This window comes from Sinohyriopsis cumingii, unplaced genomic scaffold, assembly GCF_028554795.1.
Source record: "Sinohyriopsis cumingii isolate HCF-2022 unplaced genomic scaffold, ASM2855479v2 utg002043l, whole genome shotgun sequence".
NCBI classification, from domain to species: Eukaryota; Metazoa; Mollusca; class Bivalvia; order Unionida; family Unionidae; genus Sinohyriopsis; species Sinohyriopsis cumingii.
In genome coordinates, this window is record NW_028316112.1 from 794,355 (window position 1) to 803,109 (window position 8,755).

Here is an 8,755-nt window from a genome sequence, read left to right on the forward strand (position 1 = left end):
GTACGTTTTACCATTTTACATTTTCAAATACAAACGATGAAACATATAACATATGAAAGATGTCAAAAATAAATACAAACACACGTGTCTATCAATACAGATAATTAATGGTTATATGGTCAAATAAAATAATGTCTGAATGGAGCTACATCCTCTTTTTCCTCTTTTGTGAGAGCTTTATTCGCTTTACAATCTGATTTAAATTAGATATTCATTATCATACTTGAAGATCTGACTGCGACCGCTTAGGGGCAATGTTCTGGTGACCTATGTTATTACCATAATCGTTAAATTTATCAGACAGCAGAAGAAGTCTTTCATCTTCGCGATTGGGAGGCTGAGCAGAATGGATGAAGAGCATCAATAGGCGCTGAACGATTTGATTCCTGTCCAGATTGTTGAAAGCTGCATTTACTTATGCTAATTAAAAGGTCAACTGAACATGACCCTTAAGTGGTCGCTGTTTGATCTTCAAGTAGAGGGTGGAGACCTGATTTTAGTCAGATTGCACACTTTACAACATTTCCATACTCTTATACTAAGCGCAACAACCAATGTGGGCAAAAGCATCCCAATTATGTGCATTAAATGTTATAAAATACCAGCCTTCGTTGGAAATGTATAGATTCGGGCTGTTATCAAATAAATGTGCCAGAGAAGCAAGGTCAGTGCAGTTTAGTTTAAATTATGAATATGACGATTCAAGAGAGTCCAAAGGACTATATGGAATAAGGGCCATTTTGTGCCCCCGTTTTTATGGGGAAACAAATTCTTGTAAATATCACAACTCTGTGCCGTGTTGTATTATTCGATGTATAAATCACCCTATTCTGCATTAAATATGCACATACATTTCTTTTTTCATACCAAAACACGACCTTTTAACATGGTCTGGTATGGGAAATTTAAGAGAAAATGTTATCTTTGAGCAACTTGAAACTAAAAATAAGATATAAGTGCAGGCTTGATCAGACAAGGTATTTACATTGATTTATTCATTTTTAAAAATGTTTTAGGTTCTCATATTAACTCATGTGTTCACGTTTGCGCTAATCACTAAAAATTAAAAAAATTCTTGAATTTTGCTGTCTATATATCATTGTCGTTGTTTTCCCTATTGCACCGTACCTGCCGAAGTATCGCCACGCATAAGCAATTAGACCCGCATTTCTAGAGTGCGCTATATTATTTCCTCCATTATTATATTAGAAAAATTCCGGGAATAATAACAATTCTAATATTTTTAAAATAATGTTTCCATTCTTTCTCTCTATTTTCATTATATCTAAATTGCATTGGGAACAGGATTTTTCGAAGAGGCGTTGAAGGGGCATTTGGAACTATATATAAACAAAGACTACGTGGATTAAACATTAAATGAAATTGTATTTTTACGTTGCCAATGTTTGGCAAAAGGATGCTTTAAATAATATGGTAAGTACACTTATATTATTTATTTTATACATTAATAACATGGTTTTTCTTCAGTTCCATCACGATACCGTTTGCTATCTTTAATTCACTATTACAGCGCAGTTCCGTAAATGTCATCTAAATCAATCTGTCAATTTTCTGATGGAAATAACGTTTACAACCTGCGTACTGTTTCATTAAATTTTGTTAACTGTGTCTTTATTCATATAGTAACAATAATAATTCTTTAAAATTCTAATATCAAATGTGCAAACAACTACTAGTCTGCAGTCATATAAAGCAGCATGGAAAAAGTGTTATGTGCATAATATACATCGAACACTTCAAACGTTCAATTTGCTCTAGCGGTTGAGCATTTATTTCGAAAGCTATCGCACCAAGTTCGAATCTCCCACAATCATTTATTTTTTTATATTTTTTTTTCCTTCCTCCTTTTTAAGAATTAATATCAACAGCTGTGAATTTATTTTGAAATAAAATTAGTAACAACTCCGCAAAACCAACAAAATATAAAATAATGCACAAAATCAATTTCAATTTTATTTCAAGCAAGGTAACATTTTTATCAATATGTTTTTCATCTAAAAGGGTGGCAAATCATGTCTGCATCAGAAAATAATGGTAGTGAAACCCATGTTGTGAAGCGATTATTCTTCCATATTTAGATAGTATACCTTTCATACAAGTATATTTATATTCAATTTTTTCATACTGAATTTTTATCCCATTTTCCGATACATTCGTACATAACAAGAATAATCCTTTAAAGAATAGCATAAAAAATTTAAAAAGATTACTACACTAATGATGTTTTTAACAATTGCTAAAACAATTAACAATTGCTAAAATTTTAACAATGTCCACAGTCCCGATGGAAGCCAAGTAATTATGATTTTGTAACTGAAAATAATATTTGCAATACTTCTGCGCCAAAAACCTAATAGTTCAATCTATGTATCTAATTACTGCATATTTATTGTAATAATATAATGTCTTTATTTCATTAAAAGAGCACCTCAAAAGCTTCTAAACTTACTAATCAGGTATAATAAAACAAAAAAACTATAATGCCATAAAATTTACAGGTGAAAATCTATTAGTCAAAGTAAAACTTGCTTGAATAAAAGTAATATCACTAATACTACTACTAGTAATAATAAACAATAACAGCAGTAGTAAAATAATAACAAAATGTAGCCCACATGCCTTTTTTGTTCGGGAAATAAACAATGAGGGGGTACTTACTAACCATAAAACATATCGCATAAAATATATTCAGACCAAAGTGATTTAGAAATACAAAATGCTGGCCTCTGTTATATGTCATAAATGATTACACAATAAAACTATTATACAAAAACATGAATTATGAAAATTAATACATAATAAGCTGAGTTGTTGATTTTTATATACTCTACATACAATCTGTTTCAGGCTACATCACTACAAGAAATGTGTGGGTGGAAGTTGCAGGCTTGAGTACCAATATATAATATATATGATTGCCTAAGTGAATAGTTGCAAAAAAATGAAAAGTAACCATAAATGAATTATATAAGACTTTATGTCATATGTGACAGTTTATTAAATGGTCTAAAATAAATTAATTTCTACAAAAATCTGAAATGCCTAAAGCATATCAATGTTCTTGGTGCTACAAAAGGGTAAAACCATCAGCTAGAACAAAAGTACTTACAGGCATTCTAGAAAAGCATACAGAGGAATTATTGCAAAGGTCTGTAACACAAGATGATGCTTGCTCTAGTTGCCGTAGTAAATATTACAGAAATCTCTCAGTGACACGTTCACCCAGTCCACAACATGATCCAGATTTTCAGCTACCAACTACTTCAAGTGCTGCCTTAAAAAGCCCACAAACAATTCAACTTCAAATTCCATCAACACCAAGATCACACAGACGTTGTGTTGTATGTAAAAAACCACATGGGCATCGAAATCATCTTGTTAATGTCCCAATCTGTGCCATTACCCATTTTTTTGTAGAGTTTAGTATATTTATAAATTCATATAGTAGATGTTGCAAATTTCATTTGGAAAACTCATACTTTAGTAATGAAGCTTTACAATATATCAGTCCTTGTCCTTGATGGTACACACACACACACACACACACACACACACACACACACATATATATATACAAAAGAGCTCTGACTATAACTTCCAACGATGTTCATATAGTTTACATAAAAATCAACCATTAGTTAAGCCAATGATGGTTGTGGGAACTGATGGTTATATTTTAACTGTTCTAGGCCCATATTTAGCTGACCATTATAACAATGATGCAAGCATAACTAAACACATTGTAAGAACAAATGCTGAAGATATTACATACTGGTTAGAGGAGGGTGATGTTTTTGTTGTAGACAGGGGTTCCGCGACTCTGTCGATTTCCTACAGGAACATGGATTTAAAGTTGAAATGCCAGTTTTTCTACATAAAGGACAGAAGCAGCATTCAACAGAAGATGCCAACACGTCAAGACTGGTCACAAAATTACGATGGGTAGTAGAGAGCGTTAATGCACGAGTAAAACGGTGGAAGTTTTTGACAAAGTAGTGCCAAATACACTTGTTCCTCATATAGGTGACTTCCTTAGAAGTGTCTGTGCATTAATGAATAAATTTCGACCACCCCTGGCCAACATGGATCCATCAGCTGCTGAGACCGCAAAAATGATGGTTGAAAAAGCAAAGGAACCGAATAGTGTTCAAATCCTGGTTCAAGAGAACAACTTGCTGAATAAGCGCAAAATCTACTTTAAGATGGATGCATCAACTGATAAACTGACTGATTTCCCCATGCTCTCAGTTGATTACCTGCGTTACGTCACTATAGGCATTTATCAAGTCAAACAGGCTCCAAGCTATACAAATGAACAACTCACAGATGAGGGGCTTTATGATGTTAAGGTATGGATGGATTTTCTAGGCCTGTTAATTGCAAAAATCCAGTCTCGCCACTCCAGAAAGAAAACACATTCACTGTGGATCCAATACAAGCCTAACGATTACACAGATTCCATCAAAGGATGGTACTGTACTTGCAAGGTTGGTGCTCGGGTTGTAGGGTATTGTGCACACGTGTCAAGTATCATATGGTTTCTGGGCTGCAAAAGATGGGAAAATGATGAGTTGACAAAGAGAAAATCACTAACTTGTCATCTTAAGGATGCATCAACTGAGGAGTGATAGTTGCTACACCGAGACCACTACCTTCGTCAATAATCATCTGGTTCCGTTTTATATATATATATATATATATATATATATATATATATATATATATATATATATATATATATATATATATATATATATATATATATATATATATATATATAGTTTAAAGTTTATCCTGAGTTTATCGTGGTATAAATTGTCCTGCTTGATCGTAGATGGGGCATTCAACTTGAAAATCATGTATTTCCTTTACTTGTTTGCACTTACTCTTTTTACTTGGAACTAATCTGGAAGGTGCCGTTATTATTGAAATGACAGGTGAATTGTGTAATGAAACCTGTCATAGAGTTCATTGTATTATGTGGCAGTGCTTGTAATGGATTTTGAGCAGATCCAGTACTAACATTTACTTGATGTGTACTGCTTGGGTTTGTAGTGGTCATTTTAACATTTTCTTGAGTAGTATCGCTTGAGTTTGTTGGGGTCATTTGAACATTTACAGTTGCATGAGATAGCATTGCTGAAGAGTATTGAGCAGACAATGCTACATTTGAACATACATTGGAAAGAAGTTTCTCATTTATTGTTTATGTAGAGTGCTGGGCCTGGTATATTGTTTCAATGATAGTTCATTGAAGTGGTCAGACAAAGACACAATGTGCCTAGCACGAAGGTCGGCATCTGTCATTGCATTCAAAGTTGTGGCATGAAGAGAGTGAGCAGTATATCTTGCAGATATATGGGCATTTTTGCATATGTCAGGCATAAAACTGCTAAATTGTCTCTGTCCAACACATCTTGTGGTGTACCATATTTGACAGTTGGGGATTTTCAAAAGCATTTTTATCAATGTGACAAGACAGTGATTCAGCTTTGGATTAATGCGTGTAAGGTAGTATTTTACTGACCTGACTGGGCAGTTGTGACCACCAGGTGCATACATTCTCTTGTCAGAAATTTCCTCCTTAGCATTTAAGTCTTCCTGATTATTTGTTTGCATAGTTTGATGGGTCAGAACGATATATTCAGCCCGTTTCATCAAACCTGATTTCAAGACTAGTAGGTGTTAATTGGCTATGGAATTCTAATCAACGTGTAACAGTGGATGGAGAGGTATAACTGAATCCTGTATCTGATTGTGATGGGATTATTTTGCATCATGTACTGATTGATTGCATACATGTCTGATGAAGGAATAATTGGTTTGTGTTGAGTTGATCTTGATAAGCCATTCTTTGTGTTCAATTATAATTTTTCATTTAACATGTCATTTGCTTTTCTACACTCAGGGTCTGTAACAATATTGATTGGACGATCACATTCAACCTGAATGTAGCAATTAATAGCAGCCAGGACATGCTTTAAGTGTTTTTATGGTATTCATCAGCTTGGGCTTCAAGGAGCATTCTCTTTCTTGTTGCGGTGACATTGGGGGCTGCTTCGGCATAAAACATGGCCAGCATTTGGGCCGAATGTGCAGGCTCAGCTAACTTAAGATCAACCTCTGTATTCTTCTCTTTGCACCATTCTGAGATTCATGTCTTTCAGCTTCGTAGTATCTAATTTGTAGCATTTGAAATATTTAGATCATTTGGAAGAATTCATTCATGCATATCTCTTTTTCATAATTTGTATTTACTAGTATATATAACAGATTTGTTACATTTTTAGGCTGTCACAAGTATTACTTTAAAGATAAAGTACATTTTATTCACTGCAGAACAAGTTAACTCTCATTTTTTTAATGAATGATTTAAACAAATTTTTGTTTCTTTTTGCATCAAAATAAACAACATATTGCCTTCTCATACTCTTCAATTATTTTGACTTTTTTATGTTTGTATTTTACTGACTACATGTAGTTTGTTTTTCAATACATTTTTTCTTTCATGGCTGTGCAGTCATGGCAGGTTCGGTCTATAGAAAATGGCAAAGGTGTAGCTGACTACATCAAAGTTTCTTGTGATGTGTTGCCTGTATAATAAGCATTGGAAATAGTGTTAGTGTATAATTTTTGGCCACCTTCCCTGGTGTCTCTATGAGGGGTCAAAGGTTAAATGGCAAGTATAGAAACAGTTACCAATCTCACCCTTATGATAGCAGGTGTATATTAGTCTTATTATGTAATGTTGTGGTTGGATTGATGTGGATGTTACAAGCATCAGGATTTGCCATTAATTGTGTTTAACTACTAACGCTAGGTACATATTATTTTTTCAGGGCATTTCATTTGAAATCTACTATTGTGCTTCATTGCCATATTAATAAAATGTGTTCTCGCCATTATAGATTTCACAGCTAAAACATAATAAGATGCATTTTTGGGGTGGGGTGAGGGGTCCATTTACCCATTACCATTAATGTTTTACAAACTTATGCAAAAAATACTAATGTGTTGGTGTAAGGGATATTAAATATTGCTTGGCATTCACATTAATATATGGACAAATATATAGTTCATAAACGGATCATATATTGAATGGAGGCTACATCAAGGGGTATGGAAGTCAAGGTATTTATATTTATTTCTGCTATAGATTGAAACGTGTGTGTGTGTGTGTGTGTGTGTGTGTGTGTGTGTTATATTGCCATGAAAGTATTAAGATAAAAATACATAAAGAACACTTGTCATTTCCAGTAAAGGTAACAAACCAATATATTCGGTGAAGTGAACATATTGGTCCCTGTTAGTGCCTAAATATATTCATAGCATTCAATAATATCAAACAATAATTAAAATAAATCAATAACATGAAACATAGTTCAATAATTTTAATCAATATTTTATGTTGGAACAACTTTTCTTATGTTATGGTTAAGTACCTTTTTTGTCAATGTAAGTCAGGTGTAGTATTCAGTGGACGTATACTTATATATACACTATATAATATATATATATATATATATATATATATATATATATATATATATATATATATATATATATATATATATATAATTTTGGCTACGATAAATCCATATGGAATAGTTTTAGAAATAAAATTGTATTTACAGAGCTTTATAACCCAATAATAATAATAATAATAATAATAATAATAATAATAATAATAACATGAATGCATATTGCAATATTTAAAACTGTCTAAATATTTCTTGCCAAAGCAGTATCTGTGAGAAGTAAATGGAAAAAATGACTACTTTTCATGTCTTTTTATAAAGTGTTTTGACAGCCTGTAACCATGGCAACATAAAGATGTGTCCGGCCCATCTAACTTGGGCTCTCTGCAGCAACGTAAAGTTAGATAGGATTTGCTGTTAGTTTTGGTTAACTGCTACCGTTTGGTAATATGTGTTTAGTGAGTGCATTTATTTTATCAGATGTTTCGTCGTCTCTTGCTTGCATCTATTTCTTTTTAACACGTTCCTGAACCTCCAGTTATATAGAAAGCATTACGGCGAGATATTCGGAATTTTTTGGAGTAGGAATACGGCAAAACACGTCGGCCTACATGTATTATAGTACTTACAATATTTAGGCACACAAATTGTCTTTGAAACCATTGTAAGCTTATAAAACTCAATGAGATAATGTGATTAGCTTTCCGTCAATGCTATATATGAACACATATTCATATAACGTTATTTTATTCGTTAAAATGTTTCCATACGTATTTGAAATTCTTCATTGGCCCCACCGAGGGCCCCAGTTTTGAGTCTACAAAGAATTGAATATAGGCATACATGTGCATAGGAGAGAGAGAGAGATTATAGTCGTATATAGGCATTTTAAACGATGAAAGGGTAGAAAAATACTTATTTTGACTCGTTTTTCATCGAAGTTTATGTGCAAGCATGTCCCTTAAAATTCTTTAAAGCTGCATTCATTCTAGGAATCTCCGAATCTTGCATGATGTAAATCACCATCTTAGCCGACTCTTAGTGCAGGTAAACAGCATTTGCAAAGCGAATAATAAAATGATTGTGTTTCCATTAGTTCGTTATAGGTATATGTGCTACATAGCATGAAAATATAAGGAAAAAAGTACATAAATACATAAAGAACACATGTTCATTTCCATCAAGTACCTTTTTGTCAACGTATTTTAGAAAGTTTTCAGTTGACGTATAAGTTCGATATTCTATTTTTGTCTACA

General features: G+C 32.9%; 1 pseudogene; it reads left to right on the forward strand.

Moving 5' to 3' along the window:
- The first annotated feature begins 3,410 nt into the window (after positions 1-3,410).
- On the forward strand, positions 3,411-4,649 carry LOC149771204 (uncharacterized; annotated as a pseudogene).
- Positions 4,650-8,755: the final 4,106 nt, after the last annotated feature.